Raw genomic sequence first — 27,198 nt, forward strand, 5'->3', positions numbered from 1 at the left:
ATCCAAAAAAAAGTCAGATGGACTGAGGAGTGTGCCAAGGCATTCCAGGGGCTGAAGCAGGCCCTCTGCAAAGCTCCAGTGTTAAGAGCTCCTGATTACATCCAAGCCTGTATAGTACAAACAGATGGTTCTAATACAGGGATAGGTGCCGTCTTAAGTCAACTGGATGAGCAAGGCAGAGAACACCCTAGTTGCTTCATCAGTGTGAAACTAAAAGACTGTGAAATAAGGTGGGCAACTATAGAGCGTGAGTGTTTTGCCATTGTGTTGTCTTTGGAGACGTTTAGGCCATACTACTTTCTTTATTCAAACAGACTACCAACCCTTGAGATGCTTAATGCAAATGAAGGGGGAAAATCTGAAATTACTTAGATGGTCTATCGGCATTCAAGGGTTTGATTTCACCATTGAGCATAGGTCAGGATGCAATCACCAAAATGCAGATTGTCTCTCCAGAAAGTATGAGCAACTGGAACAAGAGATTCATCCAGGTGTGTAGTACATTTTCCTGTCCCTTAGTCTGGGGGGGGGGGGGTTGGAAGAAGTGTTAGTGAGAATTTTCACATCTGTGCAGTTTTATGGGGTCTTATAAACTCCATAGTCATCTGCTTTTGCATTGTGACACACATCACCTTGTGTGCAGTGCCACTGAGAAGTCCCTTGGACTTCTAATGTTTAACTACAGTTTCCTGGGTGAACTACTGTTCCCAGGAATAGTAAGATGACTCCTGTCTTACTTACCTTTACTTAATGGATACAGCACACACCACCCTATGTGGAGTGCTGGGGGGTAACATAGCAACTAATTTAACCATTCCTCATATCCCATTTTGTTACACTGACTCACTTGAATGTCTGGTGGCAGTGGTTTCTTTTTTACTTCCTAGTGACCTGCATCTGCAACCTGCTACCTCTGCTGCAGTGCTGCACCCAAGGGAAGCCATTGTCTCAAAATGGCCCCGTCTTCTTTTTTCGCCATTTCTTGTTAGTTTCTTCTAATCTTTTACTCTGTTTTCATTAGGTTTGAGTACCTTTGTGTGTTTTGCCCTTGGCGGGCTTCAGCTGTGAAACCCGCCCAGGCTCCAGTGTGTCTGGAAAGGCAGGAAGTGAGGGAGGGTCCTGAAACGTCCCTGTCCTCTGTCTCTAGGTGTGCCTAAGTGAAAACAGTTCCTATTGGCCAGCAGGCTGTCCTGGAGGACAGCCACCCTGCTGTGTGATTGACAGCCTAGGGCTGTGAATGAATGGGAACTTGCATAAAAAGGGAGATTTTTGGGACTGGGAGAGAACCACTGGAGGACAATATCCGAAGCAGAAGACGAGAGAAGAGAGCAGCACACTCCTGGACCGCAAAGTGCCTAGTGAAGCCCTGCAGTTGTGCTGACCTCGTTTTCGAATCGAGGATGGTGGGGCCAACTAGCCTCAAGACAAACTATTTTGGCGCAAACCCCGACTTGCTGAGACTTTCCAAGACTGCAGAAGCCCAAAACACAATGGTGCGTCGACTATGTTTGAGTGCATTGTCTTCTGAAGGGTGAATCTGTCCAAATCTTCGTGGGCATCCAGAGGACCCCACAGAAGCAAGAAATCCGCATCCAGAGTCCCCTCACCAGAGTCCAGGACTGAGGGATCAAGGAAATCCTAACCAGAGCTTTTTGTTCTTCATTGGCATGAGAAAGAGACGCCAAAACCACAAAGAGCTGCAGAATCAACGGAAATCCATTGCTGCCAAGTCCCTCTCTCTAGTGCTGCTGCAGGAGCCCTCCAGACGTCCTCCCTTTCGTCACTACGACTAAGGAACGGGAACAAGGGTCTACTGCATTGCATCATGACGACATCCAGCTGGAACACTTTCTTTGGTTTCAAGGTACTGTGGGGTTTGGGGTATACTATCCGTTTGCCATTTGGGGTGCTTCCTATCTTTAGGAGTGCAATTTAACCCTACACTAAGTTGACCTCAACTTACCTGCACTGGCCTTTCAGCTTGTACTTTCTAAAGGTGACTGCTCTTGAGTTGCTGTGATTTCTCTTTTGAACACTGACTATTTAAGAACATTTTTCTAACAAGAACATCAGAACTTTGACTTTGGCTGTCCTGGCTCCCTAAAGGCCTCCCCTCTGAACCTATTGGCTTTGGCAGTGCTTGTTCCATCACAGTTTTTAAATGTTGAACAATTTAATGCTGGGCAAATAGACTCCCTGCATCCCTTTGGGATATTATAACTGTTCTTATAACCTATCAGTCTGTTCCGATCTAACCCTAACCCCTCCTTCCTTAAACAACTCAATACTGCAAAGGTGATACCAATATACATGTCATACTGACCTCAACTGGCGTCACCTCTGGGTGCTGGAACATGTGAAACATATGAATGAATTACTCACCTGCTTTATTGTTCACCTTTTGAAATGAATCCGAACTTGGTATTAATGTTACAATTAATTGCTGCTTTTTAACCCCTTAACTGCCATGGGTTTTGCCCCCCTCCCCCAGTACCAAGGCCTTTTTTGGTGATTTTGGTATGTCGCCATTCAATCCCTTGTAACTTTTGTGTTACATGAGATATCTCGGGCACATTTGCCCCTTTCTTTCCCACACATATAGGCGGTCATAACGCCCTCAAGGAATCCTAGCTTGCTGTAGGGATGTGAGAGAAAATAACCAAAAAGGGAGAACATTTTGTTTTTCTCTCTCCAGAAAATGACAATAAAATGGTGTACAAAGAAGCCTGTGGTTTCCTTCCTTGTAAGTGCTAGGAACAAATGGTTTGCTATGCTGAATTCCCAATTTTCCAGGCTTTCAAGAACAGGTTTAGTGGAAACTAAAAAAAACATATTTTGATATGGTTACCAGCCGTTTTGTGAGAGGTAGGCGATTTTGGCCTTTTTTTCCCAATAGGACATGAGTGGACGGAATGGAACAGAAAGCTGAACGGGAAGACAGGCATACATTTCTGAAAGGTAGACAAAATTCCAAGTTTAGGAAGGGGTGATTTGCGCAGGTCAGGCAACAGCTATGTAGGGAAAAATTCCATAGTTTGGGGAAAAAAGTGAGAAAAAAAGTATGTGGTGGCCATGTTTGGGCCGGGAAGCCAATGGCTTCTGTGAATTTTGAGAAAAACAATGTTCTGCTACATTCCTTCCCGACTCTTCCAGTTAGGAATCACAAATGTTTCGTAATTTTTGTAATGGTTCACAAAACAAGCAATACCACAAGCCAAAAAACGGAGCCATGGTACACAGGATTGTTGTGCTTACGGCCTAAACCGACGTACTTAGCATGTGTAAGTAAGAAAAACAAATGTGGTGAGGAAGGACAAGCACACATTTTTTGAAAGAGCACATGAAGACCTTTTGCAGGGTAGCTGACTTGTGTAGGTTACAAAAGTGATTAGTGCCTAAAGCAGTGACTAAATGTAGGTCACATTTGGGAAATGAAAGGGTTGTGTGACAAAGTGCAGCAGCAATGGGTCGAAATGTTATAAAACCACGCAAACACAACAAATGTCATACCTTCCCGTGTTCCAACAAGTGTCTTGATGAAAACGGTACCTCACATGTGTGGGTGCACCTACCAGGGCACAAAGGGAAAAGGCTGAAACACTGGTAACTGGGGAGCCAACCTAAAGATTTGGGCCTGGGGTGTTGCAGCCACCAAGGATAACCGGGAACCCCATGCATTTCCGAAAAGAGGACACCTGTGGGAATCCATAGAGGTCTGCCTTGCGCGAATCACCCCAGAATGTATTACCCACAAGTCTCAGCAAAGTCCGAAATTTGGGGGAAAAAACTATTTTTCAGACATTTCCCACCACCAACCGACCAAAACACGTCGCCAACAACACCTGGCCTACCTTCCCACAGGTGTCCCAATGAGAGGCAGACCTCGTGTGCGTGGGTGTCGTCACCTGGGTGAGAAGGGTAAATCATTCGTACATTAAGTGCTCGGGGAATACAAGAATCACTGTGTAGCACCCACTGTCCTCCTGTTTCCTGATAGGCAGTGTTGGATTTAGCACAAGGAGGAAAGTCCTTGTGAGCAGTGAAGCCACGTCAAGGCACCCACCGGATCACTGGCCATTCGTACCCCTTTCTTATCTGCAGTCAGTAGGCATCCATTTCAGCAGTTGCACCTCTACCAAGTCACTTGCGTGAGACCAACTATCTGCACACTTATACCATGTGGACATCTGCTCACAATGCAACCATGTCTCCAGGCAATATCTTTCACACCATTTTCCAGTACTTGCATATCAACTGTGTCTGCATTCAAATGTCATGTGGCTCCAACCGTATCTGCACACTCACAGCAAGTGGACATCTGCACACATTGCAACCGTGTCTCCAGGCAATATCTTTCACACCATTTTCCAGTACTTGCATATCAACTGTGTCTGCATTCAAATGTCAAGTGGCTCCAACCGTATCTGCACACTGATAGCAAGTGGACATAGGCTCACTTGGCTACGTTGGCCTACAGGCGCTGTCTTTCACACCAACTTCAAGTACGCCCATAGCAAGTGTGCCTGCATTCGCTGGTAATGTTGAAACATTCATATTTGCAACCTTTACTCAAGGAAAAAGGGTCAGCCTTTTGGACAGTAATGGCGCCCTCCTTATTGTTATATATATGAGAGGTGGAGAAAAGATGGAAGTAAGGAGGCGCTGCAGCCTTCGGACTTGCTCACAGGCTGACCTGAGCTATGCTGATATTCAAACAAGAAGTAGTATTGTCCCTAGGTTGCGTTCCTGCCTTACCCACACTAAACACACATCCACTAACATGCTAATCATTTCTGCAGTGCTGGGAAAGCACGTTCACAGAAATCACATCTGCATGTACTACCGTAGCTTTACTTCACTTGCACACCAATTCTATCCAAGTCATTCCTACAGAAGACATTTCAGTCACACCAAACATGACATTAGTTCAGTTAAAACAATAAAAAAGTCAGGGTGGTACGAGATACACAATACACCACCGCCATATAGATGGTGTCCAAGTACCATTTTCATGACACTTGGACCTCAAGGGAGGGAGCCAAAGTGGTGTGTACTAATTTCAAAAGACACCCTCTCAGTGGAGGTAACCAGAATGGTGTTCCAGTCTTCTCCAATGCACCCCTCGAGCAGTGAGAGCGCGACTGGCGTTTCTTTGCAAGGCAAGCCTCAGGTGGAAGGATTCTGAATCACTTACCTTTGCAAATCACGCCTCGAGCTGAGGGAGCTAGACTGTCGTTTCTTTCGAAGGCAGGCCTCAAGTGAAAGGTACGGGAGTGGTGTGCCTTTCCAAGGCAGGCCTCAAGTGGAGAGAGCAGGACTGGCAATGCTCGTGAAGTCAGTTGAAATGCTGTTGCATTTTTATTGAAGGTACACCTCCAGTGCAAGGGAGCAGGAGTGCCGTTCCTTTGTAAGGCATGCACGAATTCAGAGCCTATGGGTCCCTTTCAAGGAATGATGTGCATTCCCGGAAATTAGTCGATTTCAAGGCTGTAAGCAGAGGGCTGGCTTGGAAGGGCATTGAGGACAGTATAAGTCTAGTAAAATCTAGACTTACTCGCGATCACAGAGACCTGGCTCAACGAAGCTTCCAGCCCAGCCATCTCACTAGCCCTACCACAAGGGTATGCCATCCTTAGACAAGATAAGATAGCCAGAACAGGAGGGGGGTAGCCATTATTCACAAAGAAACACTCTCTATCAGAACCGTAGCCCACTAAGAGGAAGAAAATATTGACATCCTATCAGTCAAATTAGCACTCTCTCCAAATAGCACAATAAATATTCATACCGTACACCGTCCTCCCGGCCCAACCACCAATTTCATAGGTCAAGTCAATCACCTCTTATAAAATCACTACTTATAGGTGACCTTAACCTAGGATTCAACGGCCCTAAGGACAAAACTGCTATCTCTCTAGCCAAAGACCTCCAAGACCTAGGCTTCTCTCAAAAGATCACTTTGCATGCTCAGGACGCACCCTAGATTGGATTATAGACCACAACTGTAACACAGCCATCACCTCCAATACTAGCCTCCCATGGACAGACCACAACCTTTTCCTATTTGACATCCCTGTCTCACTAAGCGCTAAAGTGCCTACTTAAGCACCGGCGACTCTAGCCAGAAGTGGCAAACAACTCACAGCTGACAACATCAGTGCGCTCCTCAATCTGCCATGCCTAGCGCCTCCGTTCTCCGCTGACCCTAACATCCTTGCAGAAATATTCAAAGACACCATCACAAGGGCTGTCAACACCGTTGCCCCATTGGAAAACAAAAAAGAAAATAAACCCTTCCACTCCAATTCTTGGTTCACAGAGGAACTCCAGACTTTCTCAAAGACAAATGTTTAGTGCTCAAAAATTGGCAGCTAAACCCCTGCGATACCACAAAAGCTAACTTCAAATCTATAGCAAAAAAATACAAAGACGCAATCTTCCTTGCTAAATCTGAAGCCTACAACCATCGCATCTCCAATGCCAACTCCCACTCCAAAGAACTTTTCAATATATTCAAAGAACTAACCGTACCACCTACATGCCCTGATGAGATCGTCAAAGACGAGGCATGGCGTACAGGCATTCAATCAGCCATGCTTACAAAAATAAACCTCCTCCAAAACAAAATATCCCACCACTTCAATACCTTACCAAAGCAAAGTGCACATGCACAGATAAAACCTAATGTAAAAGTAAGAAACGTGCCCAAATTTGCATTTACCGAAATCTCTGAAGCGGAGGTCACCGACATCCTCAGACACCTCAAACCTTCACAATGCAAGGGTGATGTATGCCCCCCTAAAATCATCAAAGACTGCGCAGAACCACTCGCCCCTCTTCTCACTGCCTTCATCAATGCATCCTTCAAAACGGGCATAGTCCCAGACAGCCTTAAAGAGGCCTGGGTACGCCCTCTCTTAAAAAAAACGACACTAGACCCTGCTAACCCTAACAACTACCAACCCATTACCACAGTCCTATTCCTCCTGAAACTACTTGACAAGGCCGCCAACAAACAGATTCAACTTTACCTTGAATCGAACGCAATCCTAGGTAAAAGACAATCGGGGTTCCGCAAGGGACACGGAACTGAAACCGCCCTTCTAGACTTAAAAAACGAAATTACCAACATCCTAGATAAAGGTAAACCCGCCCTCCTCCTTCTCCTTGACCACTCAGCTGCGTTTGATCTGGTAGACTACACTACTCTTACCAGTCACCTGACACACGCTGCACACTTCTCAAATGACGCAGCATCCTGGGAAACATCATTCTTAGAGGGAAGACCGATGAAAGTGTTCTCTAACACAGCACATGCAGCACCCTCCATCATCCACTGTGGTGTACCACAAGGCTCATGTACTGCCCCCACGCTCTATAATCTTTTTACCAAGCCACTATTTGATAAACTAGACGCGCTGGGGATCACCTACACAAACTACGCCGACGACACCCAGGTTCTCCTCCCCCTGACAGGGAATTACCACCCAGACGCCTCTACCCTACAGCAAATCTACTCTACCATACAAGCATGGATGGCTACCAACGGCCTCTGCTTGAATGGGGACAAGACCGAAATCCTCATTCTAGGACAGAAATCCACCCTCTCCAACCTCAATCCACTGTACATTAATTTCAACATAGACAATTGTATCATCCCAGTCCTATCCTCAGTCAAAACTCTGGGGGTTCACAAAGACGCCACGCTATCCGTGGACAAACAAGTCAGCGCCAGAGTCTCGGCCTCAGCATTGAGTACTAAACTCATTAATGCAATAAAACCATTCCTAACCAAGGATAACTGCCTCTCCATCGCCCGAGCAACTATAGTAGCCAAACTAGACTATTGTAATGCGCTCCTAGCCGGCAACTCCCATAAAAACATATCTAGGCTCCAAACAACCCAAAACAATGCTCTCAGAGCAGCTCTTCGCATACCAAAAAGAGAACACATCACACAAGCCAGAAAGGCAGCTCACTGGCTCCCAGTCAAAGACCGTATCTCTTTCAAAATTCTCACAACCACCCATAAATGCATCAACCTCACAGCTCCCTCTTATTTATCTGATACGATAGGTAGATATCAATCCACGAGACCAAGAAGAGCACAATACACGAATCAACTAGCAATACCTCGCATCAACAGAACTAAAGCAGGGGGCATAGGCTTCCCCTTCCTCGCACCTAAACTCTGGAATTCCCTACCTACTGACCTCAGAGCTGATGCATCTCTCTTCTCCTTCCGAAAAAAACTCAAAACTGCCCTATTCAACTAAGCCCGTTCTCAGGTGCTCCGGCTGCTCTTGCATATCTGTAATAAAAATTAGATCTCGACCAATGTAAACGTACTGACATGAACAGTATGCAACTAAGTAGAAGCAACACTGTAACTAGTGCCACGATGTCTCCGGTCTGCTGTGCGCTCAACAAATGTGAATAAATAAATAAATAAATACACCCAAGTAATCCTCCTCATTCCTTGTTTTGTACACACCTTACATTTTCTGTAAGGTTGTGTTTTCATGGTTGTGGTAGGAACATAATCAGCAAAGTGTCATCCTTTCAATCTGGCCACATCTTCTACCTCTGCAAAGGAGGGAGTTTACATGGACAATGGTCAGCAATTTTGCAACTTATTTTTCAAAGTTCAGAAATGACAGGTTGTTTTGTGGAGCAGCTGCACGGTATACAACATAAGTCCCACAGACTGGAAAAGCAATACCTAATGAATATTTAGAGCACAACCATGAGAGTAGGTCTGTAAGTGAGCAAAGTGAGTTCACACACGGGCTCGCAGAAGATGGTCACCACCGTGTATGTGAGATAAAAGCTGAATTAGAGAACATTTCTGAAAAGAATGAAAGGGAGATGAATGTCCAGATGTTAGAAGAGGGTTCCTCTGCAGAATCCCAGTTAATAGATGACTTACACCCATTGTTGACCAGTGACATTAGCTGCTACAAGACATCAGATTTCAACCAGTGCAGAACTCAAGACAATGTGAAGTACATGGCTGTTTCTTCTACATATAAAGAAATAAAGCATGATGCCAAGACACTTAATGAAACCAATAAGAATGTTGTTTCTGATACAGTTACAGATCTGTTAGGCATTGACACAGACAGTACAGAAGTCAACATGAAAGATTTGGTTGGAAATGAAAATGCATCCATTTATATGGACATCGAGAGTAATGAGGACCATTGCAAAGATAAAAGCTGAAATGGAAATCTAGCTGTCATTTCTTTAGGTTTCCCCAGTTCTGTTTGTTTGACCCCTACCAAAACAGACGAGACTCTGATAGCAACCGAAGATTTGAGTGGATCCATAGTCATCCCGAATGAAAAAATGCCTTACGAAAGGAAATATGAAAATGAAACAACTATTTCCAAAGACGATCTGGATACGGTTAGACTTGGCATACCAGAGAGTCGTTTATAAGATAGACTCTTGAAACCACCGGTAGTTAACACAGATGAAGAGGGAAGAAGTGACAACTGCATGATTGCAACTCACGTTGTAACTTACAATTGTGAGCCGTCTCCTAGTTCCTCAATTGGCAAACCGGATGCATGCTTCTTTGGTCTCAAAAAGAAATGCCTGCCTCACAGAGGTAATTTGCAACCGATTCTGGTAAAGAAATGAGTCGAAGTGGTCTCACAATTGGCAACAATGACCATTGTTTGGAAACTCAAGTAACAAAAGTAGGTGCATCCGCTGCACAAGTCAGCAATATAAGACAAAAGGATTTTGAAACAAGTGATACAAGTTTCAGACAAGCTGTTAATTTAGATTCTGCTACATCTCAGAGTTCCTTGGTTTGTAGCCCTACTGAATATTGTGCAGTTTCTTCTATCTTACCTGGAACCCAGAACAGCATAAGGAATGGACATGTGTGTAAAGGAAAGCAAGATGAATCCGGTTTTGGTTTCGAGGATGAATTGCAGCATTGAAACACAGCACCCTCAGCCCTTATGCATGACACTGGAGGGCAACAGGACTGTGAAGATGGTAACCCATGAAAATCATGCTGCCCCTCTGATTCGGACTGGTCTGGTTGCTCATCTTGCAGTCCATATGACATGCCAGGTTTTGTAGAAAAGTCAAACGCATCTACTCTTGTCGATGATGAGGCCCTTTTCTGATTTTCAAATGACAAAAACTGAAATAATTCAAACACAATCTATAGTAGAAATTGTTGGGATTAGAACAAGTCCAGTTCTTGCTGGCTCATTTTCAGGAAGTAGGTATGAAAGTGAAATTTCAAACGAAGCATCACCTACCTGGCAAGCGCTACAGCTTTCCCCTCCAGGAAAGAATGGAGATCCTGCCGGGGCAGCCTGCAACCACTGCTGAACTTGGGGGACGAAAGACCCACATGGGAGACAGGCGCCCAGGGCAGGGACATCACCCCGACTTCCCTGGACCTCTGGGTGGCCTGCATTACAGCTGTGCTGCCTGAGAAAGGATGGGGACCCTGGTGGGGCTCACTGGGACCACTGCTGGACTTGGACAACACAAATGGTGACCATTATAATAAAATGAAAGAGCTCCATACCAAGTGCACATTGCATGCTCAGAAGAAATGAACCTCTGCATTAGCAGCGCAAACACATTTCAGAAAGTGGTAGTGATTATGCTTACTAAAGTTTGTTTCATATAAAGAAGCCAACATCCTCTGTTCAGACCACACCCATCATTGCCCTCATTACCTCCCTGCTACCCGTTCCCACCCATACCACTGACACTCCAGCCACAGTCCCTCCCACCACGGTAACCATCCAACCCACATTGCAATACATAATGACAAAAGCACATTGCGTACTACTTCCATAAGTCACAGAAAGCTTTTGACTAGCCACAACTGCAAAGGAAACAAAAAAGAATTACAATCTGTACTCAGCCCACCAATAACACATCCAAACTTTCAGGCTGCTATGTGCAAACCTTTCGATACCTTCAACCAGATACATGGCACATCCCAGTCATCTACCACCACAGAAGGGTGAACTGCACACTGATAGGAAATGGGAATAAAACCAATGGGCGTATGGAAACCCCCACCACAAAGTAAACATTGTACAGATGGCTTAGTAGCAAACTGCCTTCCCAGGGGAACAGCACTGTTCAGCTGGTCTGGGGGGCAATTCGTAGCCTGCCCCTGCAAGGGTGTCCTAGGCCACCTCAATACCTCCCCCCAACATGAGATGCCCCCCTCCATTTTCGGTGGGGTGGACATACATGACTGGCGGTTTAGGGTGACCCCCCTACAGGCACAGCTATTTCGTGATCTTTTATTTTTTTCATTTTGCCACTTACCTAGGGGCAGATGGGCACATTAGTGTGCCAAAATGCCCCCAGGGTGCCCAAAATCTACTGCACCATCCATTGGCGGGCCTGTCCCAACTTTTCTGGTGGCCCTCTCCTCCCCACCCCACCCCCAAATGGATGGGGGGGCCATCTCATGTAGTCCTCCCAGGGGGCAGATACCCCTTCCTAGGGGCAGAAATCTGCCCCCAGGGAGGGCTACACGAGGTGCCCCTATCCACGTGGGGTGGGGGAAGAGTGCCACCCCTCTTTAATTATAAATTATCTCCTGGTGGCCCATCCACACCCTCAAATCCAGCCATGTTTACATTTTTTTTGGCACTTCCCTGGGGGCAGATGGGCACCCATCTGCCCCCGGGGTGGGGCAAACCTGCAGCCCCATCCTTTGGGGGGCCTGTCCACACTTTTATGGTGGCACTCTTCCGCCCCCACACTCCAAATGGATGGGGGGGCATCTCATGTAGTCCTCCCAGGGGACAGATACCCCTTCCTAGGGGCTACATAAGGTGCCCCCCATTCACTTGGGGTGGGGGGAAGAAGGCCACCCCCTTTCATTATGAATTCTCCTTGTGGCCTAGTGCCCCCCTCCGCAGGCCTCCAAAATCCACCCATGTTTTCATTTTTTTTTTATTTGGGCCCTTTCCGAGGGGCAGATTGGCACCCATCTGCCCCAGGGAGGCCCAAACCTGCAGCCCCATGCATTGGAGGCTGGGGGGCTGCTTACATAGTAAGCACCCCTCCCATGTCACAAACACATCAATGCTGGTCCAGCTGCATTGCTGGCCGAGGAGCAAGTGCTCTGCGTCCAATCCACAAACCAATATGCTTCAAAAAAGGTGCCATTATTATTATTATTTGATAACATTTGTAGAGCGCACGTCAGCCCTGAGGCATCATGGCGCTCGTTACAGAATAAAACTTAGTTACAACAATACAGAAAAAGAAGAGAAAAAAACATGCTAGAATACAGAAAGGCAGAAACAAAGATGATAACAACAAGGACGGGGGAGAAGAGTGGGTGGGTGGGAAAGGGGAGTTAGTTGAAGAGACTGGTTTTTAACACTTTCAGGAAGGCTGAGAGGGAGGTTTCTGCACTGAGGGAGTTAAGGTCGAGCATTCCAAAGTTTGGGTGCTAAGTAGGGGAAACCAATGCCGCCTGCCCAAGCTCTTAATGAGTGGAATGCGCAGTTGGTTGGTGTGGATGGTTCTTATTGGGCATGCGGAGGTGGCTCTGAAGATAGTCTCCGAGAGGTCGGGCGGCGCTGTGAGTGTTAAGGATTTATGTGTGATAGTGAGGGTCTTGAAGGTTATGCGTGCCTTCATGGGGAGCCAGTGAGCGGCTCTCCTGGGCTGGGCAATATCGTCTCTTTTAGGGATGCTTAGTGCTGCTCCATGAGCATTATTATGTATCATTTGGAGTCTGTTTAGGTTGTTAGCCGATGTGCCTTCTAGAAGAACGTTGCAGTAATCGAGTTTAGCCCCTATGGTCACTCTGGCAATAGATAGGCAATTCTGGATGGATAGGAAGGGTTTTACTGCAGTTATTAGTTTTGTGGTATGAGCAGCAGCAGAGGCAATAGCACTGACCTGGCATGTCATAGACTGTATGGAGTCTAAGTAGACTCCTAATGTCTTTACTGCTGGCAAGACCGGGATGACAGTGTTTTCAATGGTGAAGTTGATGTATTGATGATCAAGTTTGGCTGACGTTTCCTTCAGGCAGAACCAGAGCTGTGTATTGCTACAGAGCAGGCCCAAATGCACTCTTCAGGGAAGAAAATCCCTCTATTAAGGTAAGTAACTAATAGTTTTAGCACTGTGTAGGCGAATTTCTGGGTACTGGAGTACCTGGTTGCATTCAAACATTTAGTATTAAAAGGTAAATGGCAATACCTCATTAGTTAACAGACATGACATTTAGAAACTTCAGTAGAAAATGTACATATAAATCAGAGCCTGAATTATAGAGTTAACTCTTGAATTTTTAATTTGTCAAATCCAACAAGTTATTAGAAGTGATAGGATCAAATGTACACAGTGTCCTCTATTAAAGCCATAGGGAGCACATTAGTTCATGTAGCATACAATGTACAGAACTTTTATCAAACATGGGAAATGCCTTACAACGACTGGCATTGTGTAAATCAGTCACATGAATTAATACAGGAAAGTGTCACTTCACACATTCAGAATCAATAATTTAAAACAGCATAAACTTCCAGTGGAAAAGTCTCCTTTTTTTTGGATGTTAGAAAAAGGGAGATGACCTACACGTTTCGGTTCAAAGAACCATCTTCAGTGTATAAACTTTCACTGTTCCTATTTCACATCAATATTCATAACATGGACCCTGTAGGGTAATAGAGAAAAGATACAAAGAAGAAATCCAATGTGGATAGCCACGTCCCCTGCACACTTTCTTAATGGCCAAAGTAGGCCTAATGATAATTTTTTGTAAATTTTGGAAAACAGTATAGGTTGCTTAAAGTCACTTCTGTAGGAAATGTCGATAAAAGATTCAATTGAAGCTTTGTATTTTATAAAAAACAATTTTTGCTTTTTATTTGTCTTTTGGTGAGCCACGCGTTTCGAGTTATAATCACTCTTCATCAGGGGCAGCATATTCAACAAATTAAAGTCTACAAAAGAGAATACATATAAACATAAATTAGTATAAACTTGAAGCAGTTATTCACAATTTTTAAGATCATCATGGTTTTTTAACAAGGCAGTCGGCCTAATGTACAGATCAACATCCTATTTTCAGTCCTCACTAGTTACTCATCACCCACGAAGCGAGAAAATATAGGTATTGGTATTTAGCACAGTTATTTAGTAATTCAAAGATTTGGATGGACACCTATTTGTTCTAAGTCAAATGTGGGCAGGTGATTCCCGTCTTAATTTCAAGTGTAGGATATTATCTGGAAGAATATCCCATGTACATACAAAAGGTGAAAGACAGAATAAGTGAGGACAGTCAACTACTACATAATCGCAGTTGTTAGCCTGAATTTTGAGATTATTAAGACAAGATTGTAAAAATAGGGGACTTTCTTACCCAAGGAAACGAATTCTGAGCATGGAATATTGGATAATGTAGCAGAGAAGCTCCAGGTATCCAGATGGATACGTGTAGTCTATCCCATGAAAGGTAGTCTTATATCAAGCCTTTGGATTTTCTGGTCTATAAAGGGTAATTATAGTACCTAGTGGTTAATATATTGTAAATAAAAGGTGAAAGCTTAACACCTATCACGGGGAGAAACTCACTGGTATGGTGTCAGCAAAGGTGAAGAAGACGTCCGGATGCGTTCAGGAGCCGCAGCAGAGTGAAAGCATCACTCGGCGGCCGTGTTTATATCCTGTTGGTAGTTGTGACGTCATCCCCGCGCATGCGCGACCCACGTCACGGAATGTCATGGCGTCACCCGCGCACGCGCGAGAGGACGTAAACAACTTTAAAGTATGTGATGTAAAAGCAGGTAGAGAATGACTTTAAAAACGTCATATGTGACATTTAAGGGGCAAGTGAGTGAACAAGTCTTTCTAAAGTGATTAATGTGGGTGTTCCCTAGCTATGGCTGGATGTTATAGAACACGTATTGTGAGATGTATTTTACAGGAAGAAATTTGGCACATTGCAAATAATTAGGACAACATAAGTTACAAAAAGACGCTAACCCCATAGACCTTATGGGTGTACAATCTAATGTTTGTCAGTATGATATATGGTGGAGAACCAAAACATTTTCTCGGGCATCAAATGATGCAGTTAAAAGAAAGAAAGAATTAATAAAAACAGCTTAATGTTAATCAATCAGGGAGATGTCATAGAATTTCAACTCATTCTAAAAAGTAAACAAACAGAATATTTACACAAATTGCAAGACGCCAACATCATAGACATTATGGGTGTACAATCTAGTGCTTGTAGGCACGATACATGTTAGCAGATCAAGGAATTTAGTCACGCATCAAATGATGCAGATTGTAGCAAGGTAATAACACATTTTGCACAATGTTGATCCTTCATGGAGGTTCCATTGGTGTATATTCAAATGCTTTTGAAATGACAGACATGGATATACATTACAGTTATATAGGCAACACTGGTACAGGTGATTATTTGACACAAATCAGGTGCTATTTAGAAAACTGAGTGCTACTAATGTTTATGTGGTATTAGGCACAGAGTTTTCAGATCGGGACAAGTTTATAGAAATGGCCCTAAGTAGTAGTCTTCATTGATTCCAAGTGGGGTCATGGCATCACGTTTATTTATCCAAAAATGTTCTCTTTGGGCCATATATTTTGGAAGGTCACCCCCTCTATTCAGGGGTCTTAGGACTTCTGGTACCACGAATCTCATTTGTGAGACATTGTGTTTTTTGTCTCGAAAGTGTCTGTAGACAGGGGATTTGCAGTTTTTCGTCCTGACACAGGATTTGTGCTCCGTCCACCTGTCCTTAACTTTCCTGTTTGTTTTGCCCACATAGTAAATACCACATGGGCAGCGGATCACATAAATGACATTTTTCGTGTCACATGTTGCAAAGTTTCTTAGCATGATCTTTTTGCCGCTGTGTGGGTGTCTAATATTGTCGCCTTTAATCACATTGTTACAATGTTGGCAGTGTAAACAGGCAAAAGTGCCTGTTTTTTGTTTGCTGAGAGTCATCTGGGATGTTTGTTTGGGTTTTTCTGCTTTTATCAAATGGTCTCTCAGGTTTCTTCCTCTTTTGTAGGCCATCATTGGTGGGTCCGGGAACAATTCAGATAGTGTACTGTCAGATTTGATTAAGTCCCAATGTTTGTATATTATTCTTTTAATCTGAAAGCTTTGACATGAGTAGCTTAGTGTGTGAATTAGCCCTTTGTCTTTTCTTTTGGGATTTCCTTCCAGTAGTGTGTTTCTGGCTTGAGTTTCAGTGTGTGCTATTGTTCTGTCGACTACTTCAGATGGAAAACCTCGATCCAGGAATCTTTTCTTCATTGTGCTGTATTCGTTATGCAGTGTGTCTGTTTCTGACGTAATTCTCTTTAGTCTTAGTAGCTGGCTGTATGGTAAATTGTCCTTCAGATGTTTGGGATGATGGCTTGTGTGGTGAAGACAGCTGTTCACATCCGTGGGTTTTTTGTATATCTTGGTTTTCACAGAGGTGCCTGTGATTTCCACAGTGACATCCAGAAAGTTTACGTGAGGCTTGCCGATTTCAATGGTAAATCCGATCTTTGGGTTACATTTGTTGAGAAAATTCCAAAGGTTTAGCAATTCTGTTTCTGTGCCCATCCATATCCCGAAAATGTCGTCGATGTATCTCTGCCAGCATTTGATTTTATCCTTCCAGAGCATGTTGTCCAGTACATGAGTTTTTTCATAATGGTACATGAAGATGTTCGCATAAGATGGGGCCACTGAGGACCCCATTGAAGTTCCAGAAATCTGTAGGTAAAATTGACCGTTATGTCTGAAATAATTATTGTAGAGAATAATGTTCAGTAGTTCCAATGCGAAAAGTTTTTGAATGTCTACTCGTCCATGATTTAGTAAAAACCATTCTAGGGCTTCAATGCCTTCTGAGTGTGGGATGGAAGTATATAAACTGTTGACATTCATAGTGAATAGTATCAAATTGTCCTCTGTCAGTTGTAAAGCCCACATTTGACTTAGAACAACTAGGTGTCCATCCAAATGTTTGAATTACTAAATAACTGTGCTTAATACCAATACCTATATTTTCTCGCTTCGTGGGTGATGAGTAACTAATGAGGACTGCAAATAGGATGTTGATCTGTACATTAGGCCGACTGCCTTGTTAAAAAACCATGATGATCTTAAAAATTGTGAATAACTGCTTCAAGTTTATACTAATTTATGTTTATATGTATTCTCTTTTGTAGACTTTAATTGTTGAATATGCTGCCCCTGATGAAGAGTGTTTATAACACGAAACGCGTGGCACACCAAAAGACAAATAAAAAGCAAAAATTGTTTTTTTTATAAAATACAAAGCTTCAATTGAATCTTTTATCGACATTTCCTACAGAAGTGACTTTAAGCAACCTATACGGTTTTCCAAAATTTACAAAAAATTATCATTAGGCCTACTTTGGCCATTTAGAAAGTGTGCAGGGAACGTGGCTATCCACATTGGATTTCTTCTTTGTTTCTTGTATGTATCCAGCCTAGATACCAAGGCTGTGTTTTTCTCCCCCGCACCTCGAACTATTTACCAAGATTACCATCTTTTGTTTATCTCTAACTAAACTATATTTACTTTGGTGTGCAAGTGCACTTACCTGTGTTGGGTAATAGAGAAAAAGGCACTAATCAGTCTAATGTCTTATTTCATAGAGTCTGTTAAAGCGATTGGGAGGATAGAAAACACTAACCTTGCTGATACAGAAATGAGGCGTCCAGTCAAAAGCCAGCCAACTGGTGGAAAAGCCAGGAGGACAGAGCTGAGATGGGACGCAGCCAATAGAGTATCTAAAATAAAGATCATCAAAGGACCCATATATCAGAAACAGAAACCAGCCTAGCGGGGACAGGCTGCTGGTCAATACATTAATAGTGGAAAAAGAGATACTGCATGTAAAGGGACAGATAGCCATGTGCACGACAGAGCCGCACCATGGACAGAGATGTAAGTAAAGAGGATCCAGCGTGTCCAGAGAGCTGCAACACAGAACCTCACGGACCAACGCACATCCATCTTTAAAATGGGGCGAATAACGAACCCGGAGTAATCTGGTGGAAAAGTAGCTGCATCAGCTAGGGATACTAGCAGGAATAAAAAGAAACGGGCTTGCTGTGAAAAACGTACCTCAGTGTGCGAGGATCTCTGTGGAGTCTGGCCGCTGCAATGCGCATCCAGACTGGAGTATGGCGTTATGAGTCATCCTGGCAACACCGCGCATGCGCGCGGTTCACCAGGACGATGTCCATCTTGAAGTGGGCAAAGGCGGAGCTGAGTAGCCACAGCAACACGGCAAACACTACGAGGGATGAACACTCAAAGGAGATAAAGGTAACGTTTCCTTCAGACCTATGAGGATAATCTCTGTTTTGTCTCCATTGAGGCAGAGACCATTTTCCACCATCCAGGCTTGGATGGTGGCGTATATGGCGTGGAGGGCAGCAGTGTCCTGGCTGTAGGAGCCAGAGAGGTTGGAGTACCCGAGTACCATCTGCATAGTTTGTATAAGCTATGCTGAAGGCATCCAATTTGTCGAAGAGCGACTTCGTAAATAAGTTGTAGAGGGTAGGCACTGTACACGAGCCCTGTGGGACCTCGCAGTGGATAGTGGTAGGTGTAGCACTAGCCTAAATGGGGAATACCTTCATGGCTCTGCCTTCTAAGAAGGAGGAGATCCACGGGGTGGCTTCTTTAGAGAAGTGGGCAGCATGGGTGAGATGTGAGGTGAGAATCTTATGATCTGCAAGATCAAAGGCAGCCGAAAGATCCAGAAGTAAGAGGAGGGCTGGCTTGCCCTTGACCATAATGTCTGTGATTTGATTTTGAAGGTCTAAGAGGGCGGTTTCAGTGCCGTGGCCTTTACAAAATCCTGATGGCCTTTTGCTGAGGATGGAGTTAGATTCAAAGAAGTGTTGCATCTGGTTGTGGGCGGCTTTGTCCAAGATTTTTAAGAGGAACAGGACCGTGATGATGGGTCAGTAGTTGTTGTGGGCGGAAGGGTCAAGTGTCGTTTCTTTTTAGGAGTTGACGCATCTATGCTTCTTTGAGACTGGAAGGGACAGTACCTGATTTGAATGAGGAATGAATGAATGCTGTTAATAGAGGGACAAGGGAATCTGCGCATTCTTTGATTAAGTTGGGAGGGCAGATGTCTCCTTTGCACATCGAGGGTTTGAGATGTTGGAGGAGGTCAAAGACTTCTGATTCTGAGACATCTCAGAAGGAAAAGACGACCTCATTGAGTGTGTGAGGAGGAGGGCTAGGCAGAGGAGGCTGGTCATAGATGGTTAAGGCTTTGAATTGCAGTTGAATTTTGTTTTGGAGAAGTTCAATTTGACCAAGTAAGGCGGCTTGTATACTGGAGCACCAAGCTTCATCTTTGGTTATTTCATTGGGGCCGGTGGAAGGAGAAAGGAGTTCTTTGAAGATGGTGAACATCTCCTTAGATTGGGAGTTAGCTTGTGAAATACCTGAGTTAAAGGAGTCAGATTTAGCTTTAATGATTGCGTTTTTTTATTGAGTGGATTGTTTTTTGAATTCTTCATTGGTGTGGTTGCTGGGCTTGGATTGCCAGTTAGTGCCGCATGTTTACTGGAGCAGAGGGCTTGTAATTCATCGGTGAACCATGAATTTACGTGCATAGATTTCTTCTGTTTTTTAGATTCAATAGGAGCTATGGTGTCAATAGCTTTAGTGAGGGTGTCGGAGTAGATTTTTGCAAAGATGCTTGGGTCACTAGAGAAAGTGGGCTTGAGTTCTGGGACTTCCAGAAAAGGGCAGAGATGATTCTGGTTTAGTTATTTGGAACTTCTGACCTTTTCCAGGGGCGCATTAGTGAGAGTTTTGGTGGTTTGGGCTGTAGGAATGGTAAAATGGATAGTTATGGTCTGTTCATGGGAGTGCAGCGTTTGAGCCGACTGTAGATGAGCAGTTGTGGTCTGCCAGCCAGTAAAGGGTACGGCCTCTGCAGTGAGTTGGGCTGGTGACTTTTTGTATGAACCCTAGATCATTGAGTGCTTTAGCTAGGATAGGAGACTGGTTTATCTTTGAGGTCATTTAGGCCTAGATTAAGGTCTCTGAGAAGAATGGAGGAGCTGTCCTTGGAAATCTAGAACTGGGCCAGGAGGCCTGTAGATGAGGAACATGTTTAAGGTGCAGTTGGGCGACACAGAAACTTTAGTGGAAAAGATGTCAGCATTTCCTTCCGTCAGAGTATTACTTGACCTGATGGACAGGATATCTTTTGCAATGAGGGCTACTCCTCCGCCTGTCATCAGATGTCTATCTTGACGGAGAATGGAGTATCCCTGTGGGAGGGCTAGTGAAATTGCAGGACCCGAAGCTTCATGGAGCCATGTCTCTGAGACAGCAAGTAAGTCTATGTCTTGAACGGTAAGGAGGTTGAGGATTTCGAGACCGTGAGCAGGGAGAGACCGTGCATTTATAAGAGCGCATTTGAGAAGGGGAGACGATGTGTTGCTGTTGGTTAGTGGGGTGGTAGGAGTAACTGAAGTGGGGGTTGGGGGAGTACTTTATCAGGAGGTGGATTTATAGGCTTAGTATTGTGGGTTTTAAGCAAATGTAAGCCAAGATGTGAGCTGGCAGGATTCGGTAGTGCAAGGGAGGTATCTAGCGAGAAGTACTGGTGTTTGTATGTTTGTTTATTAGTTATACAGCGCACCAAACCCTCGAGTATCTGGGCGCTATGCAGGCCAGCTTATGATATAGAAGTACATATGAAAAGACATTAACAGAGTAGAATATAGACAGGTAGTCGAGGCAATGTAAAAACAATATAGCAGTACAATACAATGTCTGCAGGAACAAGAAAACTTGGCGAGCATAGGTATATATGTCAGTGAGAAGGGTTGTGCATAAGGCCGGTAACATAACAGCGGTTTTATGCACTCATGCATTGTATGCAGTGTCCTTGGTGAGGAGCCATTTTTTGGTGTTGGGCCTTAAGCTGTGTAGGTTGATGTCGGTGCGTAAGTTGAGTGGGAGGGCATTCCACAATGCTTGTACCGGGAAGCTAGTGCCTCCAGCTCTTTTTAGGTTGAAGACCTTAGGCTGCAGCCAGAGTTAGCTGATCTTGTGGGTCTCGATGATGTGTTTAGAACTATTTTGTCCATGAGGTATTTAGGGACAATGTTATGAAGACATTTTTGAGAAATGGAAACCAGTTTAAAGTAGATTCTATCCTGAATAGAAAGCCATTTGTGACTTCTTGTTTCCGAAATGTGGTCCTTTCTTGGGATGCCCATGCAGTTCTTAGTGCATTATTTTGCAAAGTTTGGAGTTTGTTTAGTACTTGCTTGTTTGCTTCTGCATAAAGAGCATTGCAATCAAGTTTGGACAAGATTAGTGCATGTGCAAAGATCATGCAGCTATTGGTAGAGAGGTACTTTTTACATGCATAAATCAGTTTGCGCGTATAGACAGTAGCTGATGCAGTGGCATTAGCTTGTTTCTTGAAGTTTAAGGCAGAATCAAGATGGAAGCCTAAGGTTTTAGTTTCCTTGGCTGTAGTGATCAGATTGCCGTCTATATTGACCAAGGTGTATTTAAGGTTGAGGTTTTTTAAGATGAGTAGGGGCACCTAGTATGAGAATTTCAGTCTTGTCATCACTCAGGCACAGGCTGTGGGTGGCCATCCATGCATGAACGACGAGATAGATTTTATTTAGTCGGTCGTTGTCCGCGTCGTAGTTGCCAGATAGTGGAATCAGTATCTGGGTGTCATCTGCATAGTTGGTTCTAGTGCTCTTCTTGGCATGGGAGTAGAGTGAGCAATTGCCCAGTCTAAGGTTCCTTATGCTTGCAGGCCAGGGGAGACTGTGGTGTAGTGTGGGATTGGTGCATGCTCTGTGTCTGGAGAGTCTAGACGCTAGGTGGTCTGTGAAGCTGGTAGTGGTGACGAGGTGCTTGGTAGGGGCCAGGTTCGAGTGGTAGGAGTGGTGTGGGTTGGTAGGGGTGGTGGTGACCTGATCTCTTGGCTTCAAGAGTAGAGAGTGAGTCATGTTTGACTTCTGCATAGTAGATGGTGCAATGTTGAGGTGAGTATGGAGGACGGACAGAATTGCTAAGGTCATGTACCACGTAAGGGCGTGGAGCTGATGGTTATGCAAGGTACGCAAGGGGGCGCTGGTGATTTGGTTGTGAGATGCATTGGTGAGCGATGAGAGATTGGGCGGGGTGAGTATAGGGAGTGATCAGGCAGGAGTGCTAATCATGCTGAGTGACAGGGTTCGGGATGGAGGGCACAACGATCATTAGGCATGGTGTGCACAAAGATACAGGCAGTGCAGCGTTTCAACTCGTTACGCTGTGGCAAAGAATGAAGCAGAAGTCAGTATATAGTCTGGAGGGAGTGGTATATGTCAGGCACTATAGTAGTCAGGTATGAAAGGAGTGCGACTAGGTAGGTCCGGGAGAGGCAGTTGGTCTAGGTGGGTTTACCTGTGTTTACAATAGATAGGTGGGGCCGGAGCAAATAAATGACTGCGCAGTGCGACAGTCTTGAAGATGATTATTCTTCAAAAGACGTTAATGTAGTTATCACCTTTAGAGGTGCACATATGATGGTAGATGAGAGGTGGGTCCGCAGTTGAGCAGAAAGGTGGGTAGTGCCAGAGAAGTGGATACTGCTCACCCTCAGGAAGACCATGAAAGCGTGTAGCACAGTGTGTTGCTTCAGCAGAGTGGCGGGCCCTGTGGTCCCGGGAAGGCGGGGTCGGCTTACGCCTCCCGGCAGGGCTCGTCACAAGAAATGCTGTATGGCAGCCAATCTGAGCGGGAAGCTCTACGGTCACTGTTGCTAGGTGACAGTAATCAAAATACAACAGTGGCCATTTTAGGCGTGCTCCTCGTGGCACTGCGCGGCGATCAGGAAGCTGAAGGGAGGAAGATGCTCCATAAGATAACTCCTTAAAGCAGCTAATTCTGTATAAAGGCTCATACAGTGTACATTACACAGGATATTAGGGTTTACCCTGCAAGCAGGATGTAAAGACAGTCGGCACGGTCCACGCGTCTTCCGAAGTCGGAGTTGGAGTGTAGGGGAAGGGCTCCTGCCCTCTCTGGACTGCAGTAGCATGAAGAAGGCCACGCAAAGACCAGCTCAGCCTTATGAGGTGGGCCTTTGGAGGCAGGAAAGGGGAGAGTCTCCCCTTTCCAACGACACCTCCCTCAAGCTCAGCGGCTTAATTATGCCAGAGATCGAAAAATGGCTGCCGGAGTGAAATTGCCAGAAAGGACGAACTATCTCGTCCTTGGCACTGCAAACGTAATGTCAAAGATGAGATAGCTCGTCCTTGGCACTTAAGAGGTTAAAGAATGCTTTAAATATCTTTGTGTATAAATAATTAAGTTATTAGAACTTTAAGTGTGTAAGCATTTACTTGAATACTTGTATTTACCTATTTCATTGTACAGCTCTACAGCTCACATTACCCCTCTTAAGATAAGCCTGGCTGCTAAGTCACACGACCAACGTGTGTAGTACAGGCCTATATTAAAAGGTGGGTTACCTAATACCAAGAGATGAGTCTTGTGCAGTCCCGCACCAGTTGGACAGCACACATTATTACTCGACACTGTGTAGGCCGCGTCTGGTCGTTGATCAGTCAAATAGTTGACAATGTGATTGTCCATCGAAAGCTGTCGAGCAGTCTGTTAGCCATGCAGTGAAAGCCAACAGTAAGGAAAGAAAGACTATTAGTAAACTTTCAACTAATTAAAGGCATCCGCCTGGAAGAGAACTCTGCATTTGCGACCGACTTCAATGGCGGAAAAAAACAATCTGAGGGACCTTAACGCGTGAAGGTCCATGGGTATAGTACATATCACACTAGGGATAGTATTACTAACACGCCCTGTCGACGTCCGTTTGAGTTTTGAAAACAAATCTTGTAATACTCCATAACTACCACTAGATATCAGAATATGCAGAGCATGTGATCTAAGCAGTTCCACAAGCTCCAGAAAAATAAATATTAATACTATAACTGTAAGTGTGTAATAGTTTACTTGGATACCTATGTTTACTGATTTCATGGTACAGCTCTACAGCTCAAATTACTCCTCTTAAGATGAGCCTGGCTGCTCAGTCACTCTACCAACTTGTGTAGTACAGGGCTATATTAAAAGGTGGGTTACCTAATATCACGAGATAAATCTTGTAAAGTCCCACAACATTTGGACTCTACAAATTCTTCAATTCTTACCCAACAATACCCTGATATTAGACAAAGATTGGTGAGGTTTCGTCAAGGAGGGGCAAAGTTATAGGGGGGGTCCCAAACATTTATTTTTTTCGAAAGACACAATGGAAAAGAAATTTTGCTCATGCCTACAGCCCAAACCGCTGGACGTATTTTCACCAAATTCATGTCAGGAGTGGCAGCTTGGTCCCGAAAGTGTGCTTTTGTAAATTTGGTGTAAATCCGTCCAGAAGTTTTCTTTAAAACAGGCCTAATGTAGGTTCCGAAATATTAGTGATATCTGGGTCCGCTCCACGGACCCATTGCCATGTCTGCTCGGCAGACAGGACTCCGATTGGTCCGGAGGGCTGCATGATGTTCACGGACACCCAACGTGCCTGCTGTTTGGCTGGTGGAAAGCGTGATGTGCCTCATTTTCTCAAAACGCTTGCCATGGTCTGTCTGCAGATAGCATGGTAGGGAACAGGGCTGGGAAACATGTTTGAGGCATCTGGTGTTGGGAAGAGGGGCTGGGAAGGGTGGGGGAGTTAAAGATGGTTGATATCATGAATTTGTTTAGATGGAAGAAGACCGTGCAGAGCGTGGCAGTCTGCGGACACAGCTGTAGTCCGCGGACAGGGTCTTGGGCAGGCGGCTTATATGGTGAATCCAGGCAGGCTTCATTAGGGTAGGGGAGTCGAATGTAGATGATATGAGGATGCACCCAAGAGTCTAGAGTCTGCCTACAAGCACCACAGCATAATACAGCCATGCATCCAAGAGTCTGGCCACTGGCTGTAAGTACTGTAATAGTATGTGTACAGAAGTGGAATGTGGCTATTTGGAAAAACTATTACAATAATAAGTGTACAGTAGTACATAGACCAAGTCTTTGGGCAGACAGATTATGTGGTGACTGCAGGCAGGCTTCATTAGGTAAGGGGAGTGGAATGTAGATGATAGGAGGATGTTTGCAAAGGTTAGAAATGGGCAATATGCCCAAGAATCTAGGCACTATCAGAACGACTGCAGCATCATACGGCCATGCAACCAAGACTTTACCCACAACTATTGCAGTAGCAAGTGTTTGGTGGGCAGTTGTAGAAACATGTTTGGGCTTATTTGGTGATTGCATGAGGGCTTCTTACAGTAGGGAGAGGAGTCTGGATGATATGGGGATATTGGCATTGGGGAAAGATAGGGATGGCCGTCTACTTCAATATGTGCAGATGGTGTTAAAACTTGGAAGGTACAAGTACATTGTTGTGTAAGGATTGTGGCCACTGGTCAAATTCTTGGGTACATGGCCGTATTATGCTGTGGTGGTTGTGGCCAGCCCCTAGACTCTTGGGTGCATGGCCTGAGGCTGTAGGCCATGCACACAGAAGTCAAGGGGCTGGCCACAACGACCACAGCATAATACGGCCATGCATCCAAGAATGTGCTCACTGGCACAAGCATTGCACAAATCTGTGTATAGAAATGCAATTTACACATTGGAAAGAAGCATGCCACTAATATGTGTATATTCATTATACATACCGTCCAGGCACTGTATACCTTTTGGCACACAGTGACAGAATACCATTGAAGTGGAAATAGCACTTTTGAGGCATGCCTATCTTGCAGCATCGGGATTGGCTGTCGGAATCAGCAAATCCATGGACCCGACGGAGCTGGGAGGCAACGTCGGGTCTACATGGAAGGGCCGAGTTGAAGGGTCCTGTCTTTCCCTGTCCTTACCTGACTCTGCCTGGTGGTGCCCTGTCTTTTCTGCCGCTCGTCTGCCACTTGTCTCCTGCATTCGCCTTGAGACGTTCATGCATCCGCCTAAGGTAAGAGCTGCGCACCAGCCAGCCCGCTCTATAACCCGACCAATTATTTTCTCGACGACTCTACCTGCAGACTGTCTACCTATCACCCTCATAAGAATGCTCATTGTTATGCTTTTTGATTCCCCAATGTCCCTCGCAATAATAAGCAACCACAGAGGTGATTGTTTTACTGCCTCACTCAGCAAAGCCTCATGATCTCCTCGGAAACTTCAAAGGCGCTGAACATTGCGCACATCCTATCATTTACCAGTGGCTTTACTGCCTTTGACTTTCTCTGCTCCATCTGTCTCACTTCAGCTTCTCTAGCTATCCAGATGTAAGGACACCTCTGTTAACATTGGACCTTTGTTATCCCAGCAGAGGCAGGTGATTGGATCTGCGGTGCGCGGCCCCCATTTTGCAAGAAAAACACTTTAAAAAGTGTTTAGGAACCCCTACGTACCCTGGCCACCATTTCCTGGATTCTCCACCTCCAGTCCGCCTACCATCCCGCCCACGGCAGTGATTGGATCACCCTCATCCCATAACCAACCCTCCCAGGGCAGCCCTCTGACCGGCAGCCCTTGCGGCTAAGGGCCCCAAGGCAAAGGGCAGCTCCAACAGAGGCGGCTCCAGAAAGTGTCTGCAGGTGTCAGCAGGGGAAGCCAATGAAGCCAGCAGCTAACAGACACCAACAAAAACTGTAAGTGTGGCATGGGTGGGGTGTAGAGTAATTACTGTACACCAGAAAGCCCCCACCACTCTACCTTACCTTATCTTCCCATAACATAGACTGCCATAGACTTAGCCCATGCATACTTAGAAAGTTGTGTGACCACCAGCCGGATTTCAAACATGACAGTGTTTGAAATGTTGCCTTGCACTGCATCCTAACATACTAGTCAATGTTAACAAGTGTCACACCTGTAGGGAACTGGGGACGCTAGCCTCCGTCGCATCTAGATAGGTTTGTTTGGGTGGGGGAGAGGTACAACTCTACCCCAGATACCGGACTAATAGGCAAAACCAATATTGCTCATTGTAATCACCGCCCATTGCCCCAAAAACTGCATCGATAGCAGGGCCTCTGTGCCCAAATTGCATTGTGTGACCTCCGAATTGCATTGTTAGGCCTCTCTCCCACTGTAAAGG

This window comes from Ambystoma mexicanum, chromosome 11 (assembly GCF_040938575.1).
Source record: "Ambystoma mexicanum isolate Mex_15411 chromosome 11, UKY_AmexF1_1, whole genome shotgun sequence".
Classification (NCBI taxonomy): Eukaryota; Metazoa; Chordata; class Amphibia; order Caudata; family Ambystomatidae; genus Ambystoma; species Ambystoma mexicanum.